The following is a 25,215-nucleotide window of genomic DNA, read 5'->3' as shown; positions in this document are numbered from 1 at the left end:
ATCCATCTTAACACCGGAGTAAGATGCTCAATAGAAAAGCTAATGGTATGGATAAACGCATAACAGGACGTTTGTTCTTAGATCAGACGTTTCTAATGTTCCAACTGCCACAAGTGGAAGAAAAACACAAAGGGTGAAGTGGCCACAATGAGAAATAAATGATTCAGTCAGCTGAAACGAAAACTGTTTTAGTGCCTACATACAGCCAACCAGGAGGATAAAAAGTCTGAACAGTCCTAACAACCCCCTCCTCCGACGACCCCAGACGCGTGCAAAGTTGACAGAAAATTAGGTTTAACACCATTATTTATACCCTACTCAACTTGGTTTCCACAAATCAAGACATTTGTTAAGTCATATCTGGTGCCATGCACCAGTTAATAACAGAGCAAACAAACAACATTTAGCTCGTTACGCAGAAAGAGCTGCATTGTCCCTGGAGTATTTTGACCCAGATTCACTTGCATCTATCAGGAGGCTGCATTCAACAGAAAAAAAAAAAACAACAAAAAAACAAGAGCATCGATTGTTGCTTCAAAAGCTATAAATTACTGTAGTTTAAGTCTTGACAAGCGAATAAATGACAACCTTTGTGCATACTTGCTTCATGACTACAAAAACAAGTTAGGGAGGAGATGAGAGCCTGAGTGTAAAGACTATCAATTTGAACTATCTTTTAGCAATTTTTAACATTAAATCTTTATGTTGTGCTTAGATTTACCAAGTCATCTTGGGAGGTTTTGGCTCAACATAACCCCTCTGGTTATAATCGATTTGGAATGAAAACTACATCAAATTTATTCATTAATTTTTATAAATGGGCCAACATGATGTCAACACGCGGGTGTCGACCATGTAATCTGATTCATTTACAGCTTAAAACAACCAAAATTGATGTTTAAGTGTGAAGCACCTCAATAATCCAATTCTAATAATTATTTCAGTCCAACAAAACAAAAACAACTTGTTTTTACTAATCGATTAACTAATCGGACCATTAAAACAGGCATTATATTCATTACTAAGTACAAAACAGTTCTCTGACATGATGGCCAAAAAGACAAGTTGTTGGTTAACCATATTTAACTTTGTTAAATTTAGTGACATCTCACTCCTGTTTGATATTGCTGACAGCTTCCCACTGCAGCAGCCTGTTCGGCATCAGCTTCACAGACTGACAGGTCGAGTAACTTCACTGCCGTGATAAATCCCTGAGGTCCCAGGGCTCTCACATGTCTAATAACACAAAGCAGTTTTGCTGCTACTGCAGAACATCAAAGGCTTAAACTTTGATTCTGAACGCGTGTGTCTGTATCCGTGCTGAATGTAGCATATGATGGATGTTCAAATAACCTGATGTACTAAAGTGTTGGCTTCTTTTCTAAAAACAAGCCAATATATGGATTCATTTTTTATCTTTTTTTTAAGTTATACAGCTGGGGGGACAAAAAATCTCCCTGGCACCTACTGCAACTGTCTATTTTTGACACGAAAAAGGGGGTTAACTGTTTTAAAAACCGCCTCCAAACTCTTCAGCAGATAGTTTAAACTAACCCAGCAGCAAAATCTAAAATGGTCCCTGCATACAAGCTGCATAACAAAAACAACATGTGAAACATGTAAATGTTAGTTAACAAGTGCAACTGCAGAGTGATGGGAGTGGATTTGCTGGCGTAGAAAAGAAAGGCAGCCATCATAGCAGTAAAATGTTGAAGTGCCTGCTAGGAACCCTGGGGGAGTGACAGGAGCACAATCCTGGTATGCTTGATGTTCAGGTGCTACAAGCCTGAACCGAACTCCTGTCATCTCACTGCAGTCCTCCACTGGCTGGAGCAAGGTAGCAGTTGGAAACTGCTCGTAACTTATCGGATTATGATGAAGCTGAGATGAACATTAGCTCCTGTGGAGCTGGCGCCTGGGTGTGGACAAGTATTGTGGCTGTGGTTCTGAGCCAGATTACGATACTGTGAAGTCTCCAAGAAAACTCCAAGGCAACAGCTGACTCAGGAAAATTTAAATTGCATCTTTATCCCACAAACATTTAGCACCGCAGCAGACTTGCTCTAACTACACGTTCCATCGGCATCAGTATGGAGTGCAGACACGAATGAACCTGTCAGTAAAAAGTCTAACACTACTAACAAACCTGCTGTTGGAAGTTGGCAAACAAAAGCGTCTAACTGCTTTGTAGCAGATGAACTAGATTATTTATAGAAACAGAAAAAAAACAGACAAACAAAAAAACACAACTACGCACTAATATACATTTAGGATCAGAAGTATTTAGACAATAACTGAGTTGTCAAGATTTTGCCTTTATATGTATATATTAGAATAACGCAGTAGCTATTTCAAAGTTTTAAGAGGCTTTCCAAAAATTAGGCATCTGACATTTACAGTAGGAATTACAGCTAATTTAAGCAAACAGCTTCTATTTCCAGGTGCTCCAAATTATTTGGATCAAGTGACTAGAGATATTGTCAGTTTGAATGAAAATCCTTTGCAATCAATGACTGCCTGAAATTTAGAGCCTATGGACATTAACCAATCCAAAAGAGCTTCCAAAGGAGCTTCTTCTTAGGTGATGCTTTGGCAAACCCTCCCTGCAAGTGGTGTCCTATTAGTCTTTCATATTTGGCTGAATGGGAGCAGAGGATACAACCTACACACCTCAGAATTCATCTTTCTACATCTGTCAGCAGTCACATCATCAATAAACGCCAGTGAGCTCATTCCACGTGCACCTTGTTGTAAACCCTGTGTGTTTATATTTATTGAGGCGTCTCCTGATTGTTCAGCTGATATTTCTTTTTTACTTCACCAAGGAAAGGATTTAGCAGTCGTCCACTTTTATTTTATTTAAATCATACCAGTATACCAATATTTGGTGACAAAGTTTTTTTTTTTGCTCTTCCTTTTATGGAATCATATTGATCTCTTTTTGTTGAGCTAATTATGATGGCCTATAGTATTGAACTTTTTGTGGACTTTATATCAGTCACTCCACTCAAAAAGCTGACAAATACCCATTCAATACCTGACATCAAATCCAGACCTTTCAACTGCTTCATTGGACTCTAGGTAACGGAGGAATAGACCGCACCTAGCTAATTAACTTATTTTTAGGTAACTGACCAAATACTTTTGAGTTTGTGAAAATGCATGTACTTCGATTAAAATGGCTGTAATTCCAGCATTTTAAATGCCTTTTTTCATGTGCAACCTCAAACTAAAGCTGAACATCTACACTTTGATCACATCTTGACTGTTATATTTCTAATCCGTAAATGCAAAATCATAAAAACTCTGAATTTTCAAATGGTTCTTGATTGAACCAGAAGTGCTTTACTGAAATGAATTGGTTGGTAAATGGATGACAACAAATTTGACCAAGTTGGAATGTAAGTAGACTGAATTTGATTATATGTAACAGGATGGCAATGTACTTGTTTGCTTTCTGTGAAAAGTGCCTTGAGATTACTTAAATTTTGAATTGGCGCAATATAAGTAAACTAAATTGAATTAAACCTGATCAAATTTGCAGAAGTACAAATCCTGCACCTTCTTTTCAAGTTGAAGCGCTGTGTAAAAAAAAAAAAAAAAATTGAACTTGTCCTCAGATGTCCTCTCATATTCTGAGATGTACCAAGAAATAAAAACCTTCAGTTCCTTATTTTTAGATTTCCAGTGGTAGAGAGAAAACGCTGTTACCAGGTACAGTTTTTGAGAAAAAAGGTAAATTATTTGCAGTCGCCAATCATACATTTCTGTTATATGAAAGATATTCAGGATCAGAAATCTCTGTTCAGAATCACGAGCGTCCTTCCAGACCTTCTCTCTGCTGAATAAAGATGAGACCATTTCTAATTTACACTCACCGGCCACTTTATTAGGTACACCTTGCTAGTATTGCCTTAATCCTTCGTGGCTTAGATTCAACAAGGTTATGGAAACTTCCTCAGAGAGTTTGTTCCATATTGACATTATAGCATCACGCAGTTTCTGCAGATTTGTCGGCTGCACATACATGACGCGGATCCACTCCGTTCCTGTTCCACCACATCCCAAAGGTGCTCTATTGGACTGAGATCTGGTGACTGTGGAGGCCATGTGAGTACAGTGAACTCATTATCATCTTCAAGAAACCAATCAGAGATGATTCGCGCTTTATGACATGGTGCGTTATCCTGCTGGAAGTATCCATCAGAAGATGGTACACTGTGGCTATAAAGGGATGGACATGGTCAGCAACAACACTCAGGAAGGCTGTGGCGTTGACACGATGCTCAAATGGTACTAAAGGCCCCAAAGTGTGCCAGGAAAATACCCTCCACCATTACACCACCAGCAGCAGCCTGAACCGTTGATACGAGGCAGGATGGATCCATGCTTTCATGTTGTTGACACCAAATTCTGACCCGACCATCCGAATGATGCAGCAGAAATGGAGACTCATCAGACCAGGCAACGTTTTCTTTCTTCTGTTGTCCAGTTTGGTTAGTCTGTGTGAATTGTAGTCTCAGTTTCCTGTTCTTAGCTGACAGGAGTAGCACCCGGTGTGGTCTTCTGCTGCCGTAGTCCATCCACCTCAGGGTTTGACGGGCTGTGTGTTCAGAGATGCTCTTCTGCTTCTTCTACCTCGGTTGTAACGAGTGGTTATTTCAGTTACTGTTGCCTTTCTATCAGCTCTAACCAGTCTGGCCATTCTCCTCTGACCTCTGGCATCAACAAGGCATTTGCTCCCACAGAACTGCCGCTCACTGGATATTTTCTCTTTTTCTGACCATTCTCCGTAAACCGAAGAGATGGTTGTACGTGAAAATCCCAGTAGATCAGCAGTTTCTGAAAGACTCAGACCAGCCCATCTGGCGCCAACAACCATGAATCACTTAAATCACCTTTCTTCCTCATTCTGATGCTCGGTTTGAACTGCAGCAGATCGTCTTGACCATGTCTACATGCCTAAATGCATTGAGTTGCTGCCGTGTGATTGGCCGATATTTGCGTTAATGAGCAGTTGGACATGTGTACCTGATAAAGTGGCCGGTGAGTATATCCACTTAAGTCTTCCCATCAAGCATTATTATTGTTGTTATGGTCCTAGTTACCCATCTGACAAACAATGTGTTGGCTCCAAACTGCACTCAATCCAGTCATTCCTACTGAAAAGGCCTGTGGAAGAAAACCTGACCACCTCCCTTGCTGTGTCACTTAAAAGGCTGGCAGGTGTTGAGATAACACACCTTCACCAACATGACACTCCTACACATAAACCAGCACTGACAGAATAATACCGCATTGTTTAGAGGCTGCCAGTAAGTGAGTAAACTGCTTTGAAGTTAATGCGCCAGTGTGTTTTGCTACGGAGGATTAAGCAAGTCATTACCAGAAAGCTTACAGCCGAGGTCTGCCGATGGATTAAGCAAACTATTAGTCAAACAGAGGAGATACAGGAGAGAAATGAAGCCATCATTTGAGAGAAAAGTCAAGCCAGATGGTTGTCCTAAAAACCACCATTGAAAGTGTGTATTTAATAATGACAGAAAGGCAAATAATGCTGTCATCACGAGAATAGAGGATGTAAAAGCTTTAATAAAATAAAAAACAACAACATTGTAGTACGATTTAGGACAGAATGTTACATATACTGCAACAAGAACCTGGACTGCATAAACCCACTGGAGATGCTTAAAACTGTGTGAACAAGTTACTTTTGGGGGTTTAATGGCTCATATTTAAGCTAAACAATTGACTGAAAATGAATATAAAGAAATAAATGTTTTTTTTTTGTTTTTTTAATTGTATACTGTGTCCTTTTCAAAACAAGCAGGAAAGGAGGAAGTTGAGACAAAAGCTTATGTGATCATCAGTGATCATCTGGAGATGTTTTCATTTTAAACCCTTTCTTTTTGAGTTCTTTGTCCGTGCACATGCATGTGTTTTGTTCTAATGTCAAACTGATCCGATGTGTTCCTTTCGATGAACAGCTCATCTTTTGTTCTCTCAGTTTTCCCTCTTAAAATGAGTGGAAACATTCAAGACTGGCAAAATCGACCATTTGCTGTGTTGAAAGAGACCTAAAAATAAAATGACCTTTTTCTATTGTGAATTTCACACAAAATCTTGCTGCATCTTTCAGCAACTTCTGGGATACCTTCAGACCGGTTTTATGAGTAATGCGTTGAACATTTTGATAAATTAGACACAAGAAACCAGATGGCAACACTGAGGATAATTCTAAGCTGCTGACTATTTGACATGAAACCCTCATGACATTGACCCTGGTAGGAAAAGGTGTGTGACTCCTCAGAGGTGACAACAGAGAAATATAAAATCATCTGTGTAATACATGCTTATGGAATTGGGGTTTGTTCAGAAAGCTCTGCCTTTCTATAAATTGTATATATAAAAAAAAAAAAAAAAAAAAAAAGGATTCAAGGATCATAGAAGCAGGTTTGCCTTAAAACCTTAACCATCAAATCAAGATCAGGTCGGTTTTTTTTTTTACACTAGATGCAAGTAAAAGACATTTCATTTTTCTATTAAATAAAATCAAATAGGAATCTGAATGATCACACATTAGGTGTGTCATTTCAATAGAGCAAACAAAAATGTCAGTGTTAAAACAAGGTCATGATCAAGGAGTGTGCATTTCAGTCTTCTGTTGAATAACCTCTCTGCTGTGCGTATTTGGGACTTAAAGACTTTAACTGCATCTTACCCAGAAGTTTGTTGCTGTAAGGATTCTCACCTTTTCTATTCCATTCAGAAAAAAACAAACTGGCTGACCATCCCGTCCACTTTCACCAGAGTCTGTACACAGCTCGCTCCTCTGGCCGCCTCTGCCTGCAGCTTCCTCGGCACCTAAACATGACAGAACAACAATTCAAAAAGGTCACACTCAAAAGGTAACTTGGATTCAAATGTGTGCATGATATAGAAGAGTATAATACTGGTGTATAAATGTACCAACAATGTATCAAGACTGCTTGTGTCACAAAGGCCATGAAAACAGCAAAGCAATAATTTTCATGAGTATATAACACCACAATTACAATTTGGTATTTACCATTTCTTGTTTTTGTTTTTGTGATGAAATTCACTAAAGCCTATTTTGTTACAATTTTAATAAGGGTTGTCATCCTAATGTAAACCGATACCATTTGTTATTACAGAAGCCGGTGAAGGTTTGGGAGGTCCATGCAGCAGCGCAGTGGTACCCTTGATGGTGGAGTTTCCTGACACGCCTTTGTCGTTCCATTAATAACAAATCTTCCTTTGAAACATTCCCACACACATGCATGATTTCCTTGGCTTGAACGAGATGTGCAGCCACAGTTTGACTGGCTGATCCTTGTGTTGAAGCATGGAAAATTCCCAAACTTTTGGTGGAAGCAGTGCTGTCCCTGCGATGCACTGAACCAACAATGCAGTTCAGCAACACCTGATGTCAGCCCGGTAAAGATAAATGGGGAGCCGGATGATGAAAATGGCAGCGTACTAATCTGAAGCTAAATCTGCACTAAATCTGGAGATCCAAGAATTTTTAATAATTATCGCCCCATATCAATTTTACCATGTTTCTCAAAAAATATTGGAAAAACTGGTTTACAACAGAATGTTGCACCATCTAAACAAACACAATATCTTATACGAGCATCAATATGGTTTTAGAAAAAAATCACTCCACAGATATGGCCCTTTTACAACTGGTGGAAAGAATCTATACTGCTATTAATAATAAAGAATTTGCTCTTGGCATTTTCATAGATCTTTCCAAAGCCTTTGATACTGTGGATTATACTATATTACTTGACAAATTACATCATTATGGTTTCCATGATATTACTTTGAAATGGTTGTCTAGTTATGTTCATAACCGCGAACAACATGTGCATGCCAACGGTTGTTTTTCTTCCAATGTTAAGATGTCATGTGGAGTCCCTCAGGGATCAATACTAGGACCCCTTTTATTTCTCATTTATGTAAATGACCTGGCTACTGTATCTTCATCCTTTACACCAATCTTATTTGCTGATGATACCAATTTCATACTAACTCACAGAAATTTTGATTCACTTATTGAGCAAGCTAATTCTGGTATAGCAATGCTTTCAAAATGGTTCCTTGCAAACAAGTTGTCTTTAAATGTTAACAAATCTAATTTTATTGTATTTGCAAGTAAAAACAAAAAATATTGTCCGCAAAAAGCTAAGATTTCTATTGGTGGTATTACAATCAATCAGGTTTCATCCACCAAATTTCTAGGTGTCTTTGTGGATGAGAATTTGTCCTGGAAAGAGCATATACATTCTGTAACTAACAAAATCTCTAGATCCCTTGGTATCATCAGAAGAATCAGAGGTTTGGTCCATCAGGCTTGTCTCGTTACTCTGTATTACAGTTTAATTTATCCTTATCTCATTTATGGCAACATTGTTTGGGCAAGTACATATTCATCAAATTTACACAAATTACTCATTACTCAAAAGAAATTTGTAAGAATAGCTACTTCTGCCTCCTATTTGGCCCCATCTGCCCCTTTGTTTAAAACATTAAATTTATTATCCATCTATGATATTAACATACTCCAATCATGTGCTTTCATTTACAAATGCACTTATCTTGCAAATATGCTTCCAAGTACTTTCAAAGATTTTTTTAAGACCAATTCGCAAATTCATAACTATAATACCAGACAATTTGAGGATCTCCATTCTTCATTCAGTCGTACCAATAGCAGTCAGTTCTCCATCAAAGACAGAGGTTCCTCACTCTGGAATTCTCATATACTTATCGCAAAATCTTCACTGTCTATTAATAGTTTTAAACAGAGATTGAAGACCAGCCTTATTGACCAAGCGTCTAGAAGTGCTTCCACTTAATGTGGACTCACTTCTGCACGTGCACACCGAGAAATTGTCTGTTTATATCCATCTTTTTTGAACGCTGTTCTTTTTTTTTTTTTTTTTTTTTGTTTTTTTTTGTTCTTGCTATTATTTCAATACAATGTATTTTTCCTGGTGAGAACTTTGAATAAGCCCATTTAGGGCTTCCTTTCTCACCTGCACATATTTTCATGCTTTTTATGTTCATTTAAACTTTTGTACCGTTTTTTTTATGTTGTGCAAATAAACAAATCAAATCAAATCAAATACTAACACCTTGGATTAACAGGTTTTTAGGGCGAAACCAACAACAGTCATTCACGTTTCTACTCCAGTTCCTGTCATTTTAAAAGTCTTCTTTGTTCGTGCTAATCTGCTTTTTCACTCTGCCAATGGCACATGCTTCTTATATCTGACTGTCCAGGCGCATTTTCATCTGCGTCTGCTGACTCCACCCCCTAGAAATCAAAGTTGAATCCAGGGGAACCAAACTAATTCTGTGGATCAAGCAGGAAAACAATATGGATGACTAGCCAGACTAATTAGGAGTGATATGAAACGGAAGAAAGCAATGAGCTAAAGGAGAAATGCACTGTCCTGGTTATTGTTACTAGACATGGTTCAGTCCGGTAAAATCTGTGCTGGGAAAGTTTGTATATCAACAGATAAAAATGATATGTAAATGTTTCCTCAATATTTCCTATAGCGTCATGCTTTATTTATGCTTTTCATTAATAAAATAAGTTATTTAGAAATATGTGTTAAATTATGACAGATTTTTCTGGAGCAACTTTTCAATACATTTTCAGAAACAAAATCATATATAACCGGTTTAATTTCTTTTCAATTTGGCTAATTATGGCCTTACATCGATGCTCCATAGACTTTAACACTGCACAATCATTTAAGATCAGAAGGCAATTGTATATTTGTAACAGCAGCAATGATTCATTTACATGCTTTTGAAGAGCAGGGTTATTAATGTAAAGACAATTCATCAGTATAAATATGCAGCGGGTCGCATGGCTAGTTTACACCACAATTAATCTTACTGATTCATTTCTAGCCCCAGCTGAAACAAGTTACTCAATTAAAATTGCCAGATAAAATACAACAACATATTGATTTTTTAATTGATGTGTGCTTATTGACAAGGGACTTACATGAGATACTTTAGAAATAAAACCAGATGGGCTCCCTTCTGTCATTGCATGGCCCACTGCAGTTTGACGGAGCTTGAAGAGAAAACAGACACAAAGCCAAGAATGAGTCTTGATTAACTGGACAAATCAATGTAGATTCCATCCAAGATATTGCAGGCATTTAGAGTCAAGTTAGCCAAAGCACAGCTTATTACCATAGCAATTAATCTCCAATTAATCTCTGAAATTTAACATTGGCATTTTCCCCCAGACTTCCACATTTCTTCTGCAAGGTGTGTGCCTAAATAAACGTTATACCTTTCACCATGAAACATCCAAACTCCAAATATGATGGATGCAATTTTTGTTGGTGAATTTGAAGTAAGCCACTGTCTAAAAAGGGCAAACATTGATTTTATTAAAGCTAAATAATGTTCAAACCTGTAATAAAAAAATTCAAGGCTGATGACAAAAAAGCAGAATAATTAAAATTGTCACAGACCCTATTTAACTCTGATGACATATGAGGAGGATGTAACTGCTTGTCAGAGTATGAAACCAGCTTTCACCTGAAGATGCAACACTCCCAACAGATCACAAAGGAAGCAGAAATGTCAGCAGCTGTAATCAATATACCCAGGTTGCTGTATGAGGCCAGTAAAGCTTGTTGTGGCAGGTCTGCTGCAGGCTAAAGGTAAGAAATTAGAAATGAAAGTAAACATCTGCGGAGTGCAGATAATTGTGGTTATCCAGCACAACTCCTGTCATCTTTTTAAGGGGCATGTTGTTTGTACACTGGGGGAAAATACAATAAACAGAACCTCCCACTGAGAGTTTTCAGCAGTGCAACAAGCATTTCCTGCATTCTTGTAAATGTTCCCATACCAGTTTGGGGAATTTTCTGATTTCTTTTTTCATTTATGCTGGAAATTTGTTTTTGTTTTTCTCAATTAAAAGGAGCTTGAGGCTCCTTTTAAGAAATGAGACTCTCTAGCGCCACCCTTCACCAAGGCGGCCGTTGGGGGTACTGCAGCCAACAGTGAAGCCGGCACGGGAGAACGGGGAGAACGCACATGCAGCGTCATGTGACGTCACATCCGCAGGACAGCGCGGGAAATTCGGGACCGAATTGCAGCACATTTTGCAGCACACAGCCTGTTCAAGGCAACGGAGAGATACACTCGAGGGCTCATTCTTTTTGGTTTGGAACGCTTCATCTGACATTATTACTAGAAAACTTAAAATGTATACGGATTTTTTTCATAAATCTTGCCACAATCCGGCCTCAAGCACCTTTAAAGGAAACCTCACAAACTAAGAATAATAGAATACAATGTGTCAGGTATTCTCTGTTATTAACTGATATTGAATCTTTATTACAAAGATTTGCTCATACATATTTGCATTTTGGGAATATTTTCTTCCAGCTTTACATGCATGTAACATCTCAATCATACGACTTAAGCTGAAACAAAACGATACTAATGTTGGCCATAACGGATAACAATGATCATATGAAATATTACAATACAGTGTGCATATTCTCAGGCATGTCTTTAAGAAATTAAACCGGTCCCTGTTGCAACTGCAAGTAACTTTGGGCCTTTTCCACCACGGTTCAGAGCCAGGGGCTCAGTGCAACTCAGACCCAGTTTTTTGATTTTTGACAGCCAACAGGGAAAAGAGCTGTGGTTTTCAGAGCAATAAAAACTGTAGCTACTCTGACCACGAAACCTCTGCAGGTGTAGATGCCAAGAACCAGTTCTGTCAGTAGAGGGAGGTGGGATAATAGTAACCAATCAAAAAATTAATTGATGTTATTGATAAGTTGTGTCCATGCCAAGGTAGTAGAAGAGAAATTAAATAATATAAATTGATTTATTGATTGGTTGTCGACTGAACAAAAGGGCTTTAACATGGAAATGTAGTGGAAGCAGCAGTGAAAGAAAAACTTTGACATGAGATTTCAGTGACTGAATTCAACTTCATTAATGAGCATCGTTGGGTGTCTCCCTTGTCACGTGCTAGTATTCATGGATCCCACTCAACCATTGGATACAAATACTATTTGTAGAGTAAATTGACATGAAAAGGCATAAGCTCGTTCCAGTCTGAATGTTGTCGAGGTGGCGTTTTCCTGATAGCTAAAGCACAAATAATTTTGTCTTTCATATTATGGTAAATGGCAGCAATGGAAAAAAAGACAATGGTTTTGATAGAAAAAAAAAGATAAATGAAAGCTATACACCCTGGTCCCATACAGGAATTTGGGGTACGTAAAGGGAGGTACAGATATCACAAGATAAAGACCTACTGAAGTGGCTCTGTGTACACGGAAAAGCTTACCACTTCTTTAAATGTTCCAAAGAATCTGAATCAGAATCAGCTTAATTGGCCAAGTTTGAACATTGTCTAACAAGGAATTTGACTCCGGTTATTTCGCTCACTGTACCCAGATTTAAAAATAGAAAACAGTAAATAAACAGATGTGGCACTTATTAACATATATACAGTCAAAAAACTGAAAGGTGCAGCAGTATGAGGTAGAAAAATGACGGCTCTAAATAAAATAAAATAACTTGTAATCAATTTTTTTAAAGTGAAAGATGCAGCAGAATGAGGCAGACATGAAGCAGCTCTGAATTGGCTTTTGTAGCAGCATCTGGTTTGAGATAATTGAAAAGCAACGTTTTCTGAAATCTATCTATCTATCTATCTATCGATCTATCATTTTTAGGTTTATCAGTTTTTTATAGAAGAGGCATACATTTATAAAGAAATAATAATAGTAATAAAAAAAGGATGACTAAAAGAGTAATAATCTCTGTTACCCCAAAAAAGGCCATCCCAGAGAGAGGGCCATTTACTTTTGAATGGTTGAAGACATCTGTGACCAGAGTGTGAACTGAGTGTCTAAAATGGATAATTGATTTCTTGGCTTAACAGCAAACAAAACAAAAACCTGACTCATGTCAAATGAAAAGTGGCCTTTTATACAACATTATTCTAAGTTTCATGGAAAAGATGTGTGGGCCTTCGTCACACGCCAAAGGTCATTTATAGAGTGATGGAGCTAAGCGATTGGTACGTTGATACCAACTTGAAGTAGATTGTGACTTATGAAAAGTTAGCAGGTTATTGATTACGAGAAAACTAACTTCATGTGGAAAACTACGTTTTTTAAAAGAACTTAAGCTATGTTATGTCATGTTGTCTGGCATTAAACCCACACTTTTACATCCCTCAATACTGCCGCCAGAACTAAAAACCCTCTCAGTGAGTGAAGAGAGGGAGATGGAGACCGGCAGCAGATTTTTGTGAGAATTTTATCATGTTTTCAAGAGCCGTTAATAGCCCCTTTTTCCTTGGTGGGTACCCCACATTATACACTTGAATCTAGCGCGTTGTCTGTCCTTTCTACACTGGGTGGCGTGTTGAGCTGGCCCCGCAAATGACACGCAATCACCAGTGGTGGACAGTAACGGAGTAAATTTACTTGAGTAATGTACTTAAGTACATATCCAGAGGATTTGTACTTTACTTGAGTATTAGATTTCTTTGGTACTCATTACTCTTACTTGAATACATTTCCAAGACAAATATTTTTACTTTTACTCGAGTAAATTTCTAGGAAGGCTGAAAAGTACTCGTTACTTTCAGGTCTAGTCTTTTTTCTTCTTCCCTAAAATCCTATTGGACACAAGCTGTTTTTGTCAAAAGGGGGAGACCTATCACAGTGCACGCTCTCCACTGGGATGTACGTAAAGCGGAAATACGTCAAGCCTCCTCAAAACGATACCGCCAAAGTAGCCTGCGTTTGTCAAAACAGAGCTGCATTTGAGTTATTGAAAGCAGAGATGTAGTTTTTGGTAAACAGTGGTCTTTGAGGGGGATCCAGACTTAGTTGGATGGTGCAGGTTCATTTGGTTTCAGTTCATGATTGTTAATAAACTCTGCATCATCTGCTGTCCTCTTATGATCCCATTCATTTGATTTGTTTTTGGTGTTTCTGCAGGTTTTATATAACATTGTGGTTCTAAAAGCAGCACATCAGTGCAGCTGGTTTCAAAGAGTTAATTCTCAGAAACAAGAGTTAAAAGATCCTTAAATTAATTTAGAAAAAATATAGTAATTTACTGATGTGGAAAATAAGAAATTTACTCTTACTCTTACCTTTACTTGAAGTAAATTTAAAAGCATTTACTTTTGGATACTTAAGTACCTTTAAAAGAAAGTACTTTTCTACTCTTACTCGAGTAATATTTTGACTGAGCTACTTTTACTTGTAACGGAGTAAATTTTGACCAGTAGTATTTGTACTCTTACTCAAGTACTGGGTCGAGTACTCTGTCCACCTCTGGCAATCACACATTAAAAGTTTTCTTTGTATTGCTCGAGGCAAAGTTCTGCCCCGATGTGCACAAACGTGAGAGTGCCCGTATCGGCCTGTCAGCATCTGTATTGTTAGTGTTACTACTGCTTGTTTGCACCACCATGCAGCACATTTCGCATCATGTTGCAAGCTGTGGTGTGTTGCTCTACGGTTCACATTCTCCTCGCCTTACTTTTCCTCTATTGCTCCAGGTCAAATATGCACAGCGCCCCGTAACGTATTTGATGCGTAGCACGGTCAGACTGGGGACTGAGGAAAAGCAACCACTGACGTAATTTTCCTTCAATTAATTTTGAATTGGGGAACGCTTTTGCAGGGCGGACACGAAAACGAAAAAGCAGTGTCCTTTTCTTTATCATTTTGATTAAGTCACAGAATAAGCAGTCTTGAAGAAAGAAAATTAAATTTGGATGATTTATTATACATTTTATTTGAGTCAAACAATGCAGCTGTATTCTGAAACTGAAAAAGTATTTCTGCTGATGCATTTTGATTTTCAAATTTGACATTTCAAATTGAATTTTGGTAATTATTTGCTAGGGGACTTTTTGAAAATTGAATCTTAAATGACCTTTTCTTTATCATTTAATTAAGTCACAGAAGAAGAAAATTAAAAAGCTGTTTGCATGATGTATTATTAATTTTACTTGAGTTTAAAAAAAGCAGCTATGTTCTGAAAATGAAAAAGCATTTTTATTAATCCATTTTAATTTCAATTATGTCAAAGATTTGCATCCATAGTGGCGTGTATCATTGCAGATACATAGCCTTTTGTGTTTTCTTTTGCTGCTGACAGCAGCGCCTGTAACAACCGAGAAAAAAAGTCTGCATGCCTTCCCTTAAGATTTTTAGGATTACTGTGGTATGACTGAGACTCTGCACCTGTCAGAGTGTGCACGCCTACTTGCTTTCACAGCTCTGAACCAGCACATCGATGGAGTCTCCTTTGGGTCTTTTGTTTGAGTGCCTTTTTTTTTTTTCTTAATCACTTTCTTTTGCAGACTTTTTTCAGTTTAGCAGATGCATCTTCCTTCAGGGTGAGACCATTGTTTTTTGGAGGTAATCATTACTGAGTGCTGGGTCTTAACTAGTATTTACAATCGGTTCATAAACCCACTAGACCACTGCATTGTAACAAGACCAAACATTTTTTTTTTACTCTTGCAGCTGATATTTATATTAAAGTATTTCACATGTGTGCCGTTCAATAAACTACAGTAAGCTCACATAGCTTAACATATTTTTTAGCAGTTGAATTATTTAGGAATAAGCCTGTTATAAACTGAGAAGATAAGCTGAAACTGAAAACTGCAAAAAAGAAATGTTTGTTTGATGGTAATGCCACATTTATTGGTTATGAATCTAAAAAAAAAAAATCAAATTGATTTATTTGAACAATTTAACTTTTGTGGTTACAGTTATCCTTTGTGGGCATTCATGACAGTTTTACTGAGATTTTCATATACATTCATTCATATTGATATCGGACTAATATATTGGCCAAAATTAAGAAGTATATCATGATACAAATTTTGTCAATATCACCCAGTGATTTGTGAATGAAGCCAAAAAGAACATGTTTCCAGTAAGAATTAAACTGTTCAAAGTTACTACGAATGTAAAGGGGGAAAAGCCACCATAGTGATCTGGTAAAAGGGCAAAAATCCAAATAAATGCATAATGTGGGAATTCTCAGAGAAGATGCAACTCGCGTCCACTTTCAAGGGACGCCCCACAGTGATTGATTGAACTGCTTTATCATAGCAGAAAACACTGGTCCCACTGTAGTGATCCTGGCCTGGTTTTATGACCTGCTGGATTACAAACGACACTCTCTCAAACAAGGAGGGTGGAATACACATGACCTTATTAAGCACGTTCAAACCAAGGAAGGAACTGACCTTTGCCTTCCTCTCGAAGCAGTCCACATTGAATTTGTCATTTAAACAGTATATTAATCAGGTTTGTAAAACAGCTCCGTAATATCGCAAATAACGTCTTAAAGATAGCTTCTGCTGCTGTAGACCTACGCAAGGGGACACCAACATGATCCACTGAGCGGTGCCCATCATCTTTCCTCCTCTTTACTTTCTTCAGATCAACCCTCAGTTATAAATTAGAGTTATCTTATAACCATAATTGTTCTGCATTGTGCTTGTAGTTTGCTGTGTTGGTCTACCCTCTCCTTTTCTCTTCTGTTCATGTTTGCAGGCCAGAGCTTCAGGAGCTGCCTGCTGCCCTGCAGATCCACCCACACTGCTTGCTTCCACTTGTCTGGATGTCTGTTGATACCTACCGACATCCTGGCTTGTGGTCCCGCCCTCTGACCACCTGACCATGCTGCCTACATCTGTTTATATAGTCATCCCTGTAGTGCACTAGCTAGCTATTGTGCCTCTATTTATGTGTGTGTGTGTGTGTGTGTGTGTGTGTGTGTGTGTGTGTGTGTGTATATATATATATATATATATATATATATATATATATATATATATACATATATATATATATGTGTGTGTACATACTGTACATACATACACACTAACTTGAATTTAAGTTTGTGCCTTGTGGACAATGCAATCATATTCATATTCCACTTTATGTTAACACTCAGTTATCAAAACAAACACAATTTTGTTGTTTAAGCTCATTTATGTGTCAATTCAATGATTCAGTCATATACAAAGATCCATTTAAATTGAAAAATGTTGCTTCTCGTGTCAAATATTGATATGCGATTAATTGTGATTAATTATTTACAAAACCTCTAATTAATTATTAGATTAATTTTTTTAATCGAGTCCCACCACTAATAAATATACATCACGATTACTTCAGACTGGATAATCCATCCATCCATTCCTGATCCATCCATTATACTGTACCTACTTATTCCTTCTTAGACTCAGTGGGATCTGCTGGAGCCTATCAACTGAATAATTGGCAGGCTTGTTTTTTTTGCACAATTTTGTATTTCCATTTTCTAAAATGCATGTTTAAAGTTTAGGTTGAACGCAGCCAAAGAAAATGCCAATAATCTCTTCAGGATTATTGGAAGGTCAGAGAAAGCAAAGCAGCACCAACTTCTCTACAAGAGTCCTTAAGCACATGACTCTTGAGATTAGCACCATGCCGATGCCATTTTCATCGCCTTTACATATCGTACCATTCAACTGACCTCTCTGATGGAAGTGGTTGACATCTAGCACATTAATCAAGGAGATTAACTTTATGACTCTCTCTTGTGAGTACATTTTGAACATAAGGCTGAGGACATTCCTTTTATAACAGTTTGACTGGGAAATTATATTGATTCATTTATTATTCTAGTTCCTCCTCATGTGTAGCCATCCTGACACATGCAGCCATCTATCAGGACTAGTAGTGAGAGTAAAATGAGATGAAGACCCATCTGTTGGGCTCTCATAACACATTCACTTGCTCTAAAGAGTCTGTGGCTGGCCAAACATTGAACGATAGCACCACTGATACCATTACGGTGCCAGCCATCAATGACCATCTGATGTCCGGAGAAATATCCAAGAATTCTGAGTCTGCAAAGTGAAGCACTCAATAAAACTGAGGTTTTCTGCTTGCAGGGCTGGACTGAAATAATTAGATTTAATTACATCTCATCCTGTGTGCAGAAGCAAACCAAACCAAAAGTATTATAAAATGCTGTTTTAGCGAAGTAAATCAGTCCAAAGGAACTGCTAGATGAAAACAGACAACTCAGTAATACAGTATGTATTGAAAGAAAGATCTGTTATTAGACAGAGAAAACATGTCAGTGTTCAGGGTAATTTAAATCATCTTTAGTGTAAAATATTGAGTGAACCATAGACATATCCTCATTAGCCATGTATGATGAGTTCTCAAAACAATAAAAGTGACCTGGTCTAATTTAGACACAAATATACCAAAAATCAAGACATTTCCAAAACAACAAGTCACAAACTAGGTCCAACTCACTGCTTAATTTTTATGAACCTCGCATGGAGGCGCGCAGACAGTTCAGTCAATGAACATTCTTTAAAGGACACAAACCCATGGGCAAAAACTAGTCAACAATGCGTGGCATATTCTCCGAAAAGCTGTATTCCCATGGAACCACTTCCAGTTCTCAAAACATTAGGGTAATTTTCACACCGGATTAAGCAAAACAAAGAGGGTTTCAGTTGGTCTGCGTCACAAGCTGAGAGAAGCGTTGTGGCTGTCACAAGCATTTAGGACTATAGATCGTAAATGCTAATGTTATTTAGTAGTCTTTTGCTTATATTTTGAAGAACAATTGCTCATTTATTTATTCATAACTGTTAAAATGAAAAAGATGAACCTAGAACAAAAGAATGATTTGCATGGAATCATTAGACCACTATAATATCAGCAATATAAGTTTTTCAGACATACAAATACAAAACACTAACGACATTAAGTTGTTGATCAATGTAAATTATGTTCAGACATGCCCATTAAAAATGAGAGGGGGCCACAGTGTGTGTGATATTTACCATTTGGGTGAGACTGGACAACAAGTCCAGTCAAGAATGATGATAAATTGTTAAAGGTGGGTGAAAATAAAAAAAAATAAAAAAAGATACATGAGGATGCTGTCTTCACCATCACCGCAGAAGATGATGTGCACCACATAAAACTCTGCAAATCATGCTCAAGTTACTTTTTGCTGTTACATAATGTTGTTTTGCCATTAAAAAGGAAAAAAGAAAAGAAACATCATGCCAGAAAATATACAGCATTGGGTTGAAATTGCAAAATATCTTCCTTTCTGTCTGAGGTATAATCAGACAGCCTCATCTGCAGAACTAGCACTTTGGTTCAGACACCATAAAACAGAAAAAAAAAAACGGTGCTTTCCCCAATTACTTCAGGTAAAATAACATAAGAATGCATTTTGTCTGATTACTTTGAAAAGCTAACCATATACAAAATTAATCAACATCTACTCTGTGTGCATGTACGTGTGTTAGTTAATGTTTGTCCAGCAGTTTAGGCTCATGCCATACTGAAAGTGATATGCGTATGTTATCAGGTCTAAACTTGGCTGATTGTTGTCACAAAATGTTTTAGAAAAGCACCAGGGTGCTCATTCAGACACGAGACCAATCTTCAGTTACAGTCCAAATGACGAAATGCAACGCATGTCTGAAAGGGGCTCCGGAGTCGGGGGAAAGGCAGAAGACAGCGAGAATAAGCATACACGCCCTAGGGAAGCAGGCAGAGCCGATACGCAGTACATAGGGAAAACAAAAAACAAAAAAGAATAGTAGGCTGAAGTGTTTGTGGCAGGATATGTTTTGGAGAGAGAAGCAGCAAAAGTAACAGAACAGTTTTTGGATGCTGAACAAATACCCATGGTATCTGTCAAGACTCTGAGGGGCTCTCTGTGGTGGGCAAAAGCTGAATTTTAAACAATAAGCCGCAGAATGAGAAAATAAATATAGACAATCTGAAACAACATAAAAAAACCAGTTCAGGTGAGACATTTCTTTTTTCTTCTTTAGAACAACAAGACAGTACAATATTGCCTGTCAAATGTCCATTAATCATTTTCACCCCTACTTGCAAGACAAAATCAGGAGCCATACATATAACGTAATGTGGCCACTCCTATGTGGTGAAAGACAAATGAGAAGTGGGTGTATTCTCAGCCCTTTGTATTTGACAACAGCTCGCACAGCTCTCAACTTGTTAACTGCAAAGAGACTGCAGTGAGAGCTCAGAATAAGAACAGGGCTGTGCCCCAGCTGCCTTTCATGCAAAGACAAGACGTGCATCTTCTGAACCTTGTTAGTTCTCTAAAAAGGCCACAGACTAGTTTGGAATATTAATCAGCTCATGCAGTCAGAAAAGCAAAGGGGTTTTGGAGGAGAGTAAAAAGCCTCAAAAAGGCTTTGATGATATATATCACTCAATCTCCGGCAGATATTGTGGAAGAAAAAAAATAAATAAAGGCAGTGGAACAAAGAAGATATGAGGGAGGCAGACGTTATTTTTCACTACGTAGAATTTTGAATATGCACATATCTCAAATCAGAGCATCACTCTCAAAATGTCAATAAATGTGTGACAGAAAAGATGGAGAGCCATACAGAGACAGAAATAGAAACAAAAAGGGGGGCAGGAAAATGTTTCAGGTCAGTTCACTTCATCATAAAAAATGCACTTTAATAGGGCAGTTGTATCACTCCCAGCAATGTACAAATGCAGGGCGCAGTCGTTAATAGCCACTCAAATGCCCATCCTGCTCAATGCCTTAAGACATGGCACCGCTCCCGCTTTATTCCATGTGGAAAAGGAAGCAGCTGAATAGAAGGAAAACCAAGCTTTAGAAAGTAAATGCAATGTGACATGGAAGATTAGCTTTCCGATTCCAGTCGTTCCTGTCATAGAGGAGGAACAGTAATGATGTGGTGGGGAGGCATTTCTTTATGATGAAGAGCAGAGCCAAGCAGGGTGTAATCACTGCTGCTACTATTTTTTTCTCTAGGCGAAACTAAAATACCACAGGTAACAACTGAAATAGTCACCAATACAAGATATTTGCAAGAAAAATGACAGAAATGGTGACATAACTGAAAAACATGAACATGTATTTACACTGCAATTCCAATTTACTGCCTATATCCAATTTTTTTTTTTGTTGTGTGCATCATCTTTTAAAAAGTGACTCATTCCTGATATTTGTATCTTCAGCTGGGGAAATGGCATTCAAGGAAGATTCACTAAAAGATGTAATATACGGATCTACTTCCACTGGCGTATTCAAACAACCTCCTCAATGTTCCACATATCTGCGTTATACTGCTATGTTGTCAATTGTCTGAATCGTTGCTATAAAAAAGAGGCTTGAGTCTGCTTTGTTTTTTTGTTTTTTTTAAGCCTTTTTGCCACTAGTGGCCTTTATTCAAAGTAGATGGACAGGAAATGAGTTTAGAAAGGGGGGGGGCACACAGGAAAGAGCGTCAGGCCGGGGTACAAACCTGCGTTGCCTGCACGACGACAAGAGCCTCTGTAAATGGCGCCCACTGAGCTATCCAGCTAATGTTGGTGAAAAACACAACAGTACATATCATCCATGACATTACTCCTTAAAGCCTTCTTGGAGCTCTGGAAATGGTTAGGCATATTTTAGAGCAGAGAAGAGGGCAGTCTGCCCACTTGTGTTTATCCCATTTGCGATTTTTATTTTTTCAAGGATGCAAGAGTTGCATTAAAAAAGGGGAATTTCTGATCCGTCTGTTACGATGGCAAACACACATATCTGATTCCCATCTGATTTATTTCCAAATATGAACGAGGCTTGAAACCAACCTGAGACCATTCAAAAACATGCAATTTTTTGCTTCTTACACGCCCTGTCATCTTGAACCTGTGCCACATGCGAGGATGGGAGAAAGCGGAAAGAAAGAGAACACTATCTGCCATACCTGGTTAAACGTATGAAAGTGGAGATGTTGCAAGGTAATTTCAGAGAATGTCTCTTTCAAAACAGTCCTTGATTTTCCTTTATTCTGCAAGAATACATTTAATTGGCCTTTTAAAACAAATTAATACTCAGAGAGCAGTCCTACCAATCTTTAAGCTTTCTTTTGAATTGAACTGCTGCTTGAATAACTCTAGTTTGTAACCCAAAAATCTCCACATGGCTTGGCTTTCACAAGTATGTCCGACCAAATGTCCACTGGAAACATGAGAGCAGGCTGGATCACCATGTGCTATAACACTAAAACTAGTTTTACTTTACTCAAAATGGGAATGTTATCATGTTGTGTGTGATGTCAATAGTGAGTATTTTGATAAGTGAGTAAATCTGGTAAAACAGATAAAATATCAGATGCAGGGAACTTCAAGTAAAACAGATTTACAAAAGGAAAAAAAAAAAAGCACATCCTACTTTTATCAATGTCAATCCTCATGAAAGTGGTTTTGTATGGGACAAAGCTGTAAACATAACCTTAATCAAATTCTTATAAATATATATATAGCTGGTTGGATTGCTGTGGGAAAGTTTTAAAATGCAGCTGCCACTGCACATGATTGCAGTTATTTTTAGATGTTGTGTCTGTGTTCTGTGCACAATCCACTCTCACTCTGAAAATGAAATGCATTGTATTTGCTAAAAATATACATGTATTCAACCGTACAACTCTAAACAGAAAAGCAAAATAATGTATTTTTTTATTGTGTATAAGTGGCTAATGTTTAGATAAGTAAAGGTGATAAAGGAAAACATCTTTTCTGTTCTTAAAATGAGATGGCCCCAGTTTGTTTGTTTATGTGAACAAAAATGGGAGAAAATGTAACAAATAACACCTCACTCATCATCTAAAAACACAAATGTAACACTATAGGAGGTCTTGATGATCATTTTCAGTTTGTTGTCTCAGATGTTTGTGGTTGCTCCACAGCGTTCTTATACCTTACAGGCAGCACAAAGCCACCTTTGGGTACTGTGCACGCAAAAAGAAAAACTTTCATAACAAAACACACACTTCCTGGTGAAAGCGTCACCATAATGTGCTTACCCACCGGAAAGGAAAGGGAAGGGAAAGAAAAGGAAAGGCGGTGTCTCTGGGCTCTATATACTAGTTTGAAATCGACCAGTTAGTAAAAGTTTAAATCCTCTTTGTCCTGCTAACTTCAGCTGAAGCTCATTATCAGAGAGGCTGCTGAAATTACAAAACAAATGAGCTGCTCATTTATGGGGAAAATGGTTATTAAAAAAAAAAGAATAAAGCTTTGCTGTGTGCACTGGCATACATCCAGCTGCAGGATACAATCTAGTCGGTGTATATCCCTCATGTCAGTGAGCCACAAGTTACAACATTAAACTGTCTTCAGTCTCAAATTCTGTTTCTAAAGACCAGCGAAATGAATACTTAAATGATAGAGACAGAAAGTAGATGACATTATGAATTTAAGTAGTTTCTTACTTTAGTAGTGCATATATATATATATATATATATATATATATATATATATATATATATATATATATATATATATATATAGATATTTAAACATTTTTTTTTTTTTTAAATCTTAATTTTAATCCATATTCCCAAAATGTAAACCTAGAGGAACACTCAGCTATCTGAATCCTACCAGGGGGAGATAAAGAACTGATGAAACAGGTGAATTGGTTATAGCTCAGGCTACTGGGACATCTTCCAAGCTTAGTTATAACACTGAAAGGAAAGAAAAAAAACTCCATAGCTTAGTATGTCCAGCAAATCCAATAAAGACTTAAGGGATCTCTTGGGGCAAGGTCATACCTCGTGCCCCAGAAGAAAAACTTTATTTGCAAGCCTAATTAAGTGTGAATGTCACAGGGGTGTTGCAACTGAAGGTCATGTTTAAATAATTTTGTTCAGGGAAGATGAGACAGCTTTGGAGTCCCCCAGTTTTGCAATATTGGAGGGTGTGGGGCGGTAAAGACGGCTATTAAAACAATTACCCAAGACAGCCTTTATCCAGACTGTGTGTCCGGAATGGAAAGCTCTTATAAGAGTGAATCTAGAATGGTTGCCCAGGGTCGTTTCACAACACAACTTCAATGCAGCAAGCTTTTCAATTATCAAAATAACTGGGGAAGAACTTTTTCTCCATTTGTAATATAATTTTAAAATTGTAATCTGGAGAAGTCATATTCTACCTTAAAAATTGCCACACATATATATTGTATTTATTTCACAAACATCTAACATCCCCTGCAATGACATAGGACTGTAACTAACATGCGTGTTTTCAATCACTGTATTCATATGTCAAATTTAACCAAAAACTATCAATTACTTCCAAGGGAATATATCTTTACCCATTAAAAGTCTACTGAGCAGCATAAAAATGCAGAATAGTTGATTAAAAACAAGCAACTCCACACCTCCACAGAAATCTGTAGGAAGGTGCTTCTTTGGGAGATTTAATGTTCAAGTCCACAGTGGCAGATGAAGTGTGAATGTGTGTCGGCAGTAAAAGGGTCTTTAAAAAATAAATAAATAAATGTAAAAAAATTAACTGGTAACAGGAGGGAGATAACTTAAAATTATTACTGTTTTATTGTCTCTAGAGCTGTGTGCCGGCTTTGGCTGGTGTAAACAGGACCCGTGCACAAAGGTTGCAATCCAAAACTGTTAAACACACCAGGAAATAAGAGAAATATATCCTGTAACTGCTTCATGTTGGTACTCATTGCTTTATGCATGGCTAATTTCTAGGCTGTTTTTAATTTCCAATTTGATATTGGCTTGAGAATATTATGCACTGCAGCTAATTTCTCCCCGAGGTAGATTTATACAAGCCTGAAACTGCCTTCGGAGTCCACATTCCCACATTTCTACATCTGAGTGCAATTAGCATAATGCACAGTTATAATGGTTGCTACTATCAGGGAAAAAGAGGGGAAAAAAAAAAAACATGTGAAAGAGTCCAGGAATTTTACTTTAAATGTAGAATATATATATATATATATATATATATATATATATATATATATATATATATATATATGAGAAAAAAAACATGAAAAGACTCTCCAATGGAACAAATAAAAACAGCCTAGACAAGCGTGTGGTTTGTGTATCTGCTGCTAAAACTGTATTGTTTGTTTACTTAACGTCAGTTCCATGGTAGACTATGATGAACACATTTCAGAACTAAGTCTGCAGAGATAAAGAAATAAAAAGAAGTGAAGTATAAACTGCTTCCATCACAAAGGATGCATGCTCGTGCTTTGTCACCAAATGACAAAATTCTTGGACACTTGAAAGCA

The 25,215-nt window shown here is 37.5% G+C and overlaps 1 protein-coding gene across 3 annotated transcripts in view; it reads right to left on the bottom strand.

Annotated features, from left to right (window-relative positions):
- glceb (glucuronic acid epimerase b) overlaps positions 1–25,215 on the bottom strand; it is a 72,622-nt gene that overhangs the window by 36,306 nt on the left and 11,101 nt on the right. Inside the window, exons 2-3 of one of the 3 annotated variants that reach the window (XM_061739655.1) lie at positions 10,052–10,123; positions 6,722–6,864 (exon numbers count right to left, since the gene is read on the bottom strand). The gene's annotated coding sequence lies outside the window, so the exon portion shown is untranslated. The remainder of the gene's footprint in view (positions 1–6,721; positions 6,865–10,051; positions 10,124–25,215) is intronic. The other 2 variants (XM_061739646.1, XM_061739664.1) reach the window with 2 other exon arrangements.

Source organism: Cololabis saira, chromosome 2, assembly GCF_033807715.1.
Source record: "Cololabis saira isolate AMF1-May2022 chromosome 2, fColSai1.1, whole genome shotgun sequence".
Classification (NCBI taxonomy): domain Eukaryota; kingdom Metazoa; phylum Chordata; class Actinopteri; order Beloniformes; family Belonidae; genus Cololabis; species Cololabis saira.
The sequence above is the reverse complement of the archived record's forward strand: the minus strand, read 5'-3'. Positions and strand labels throughout refer to the sequence as shown.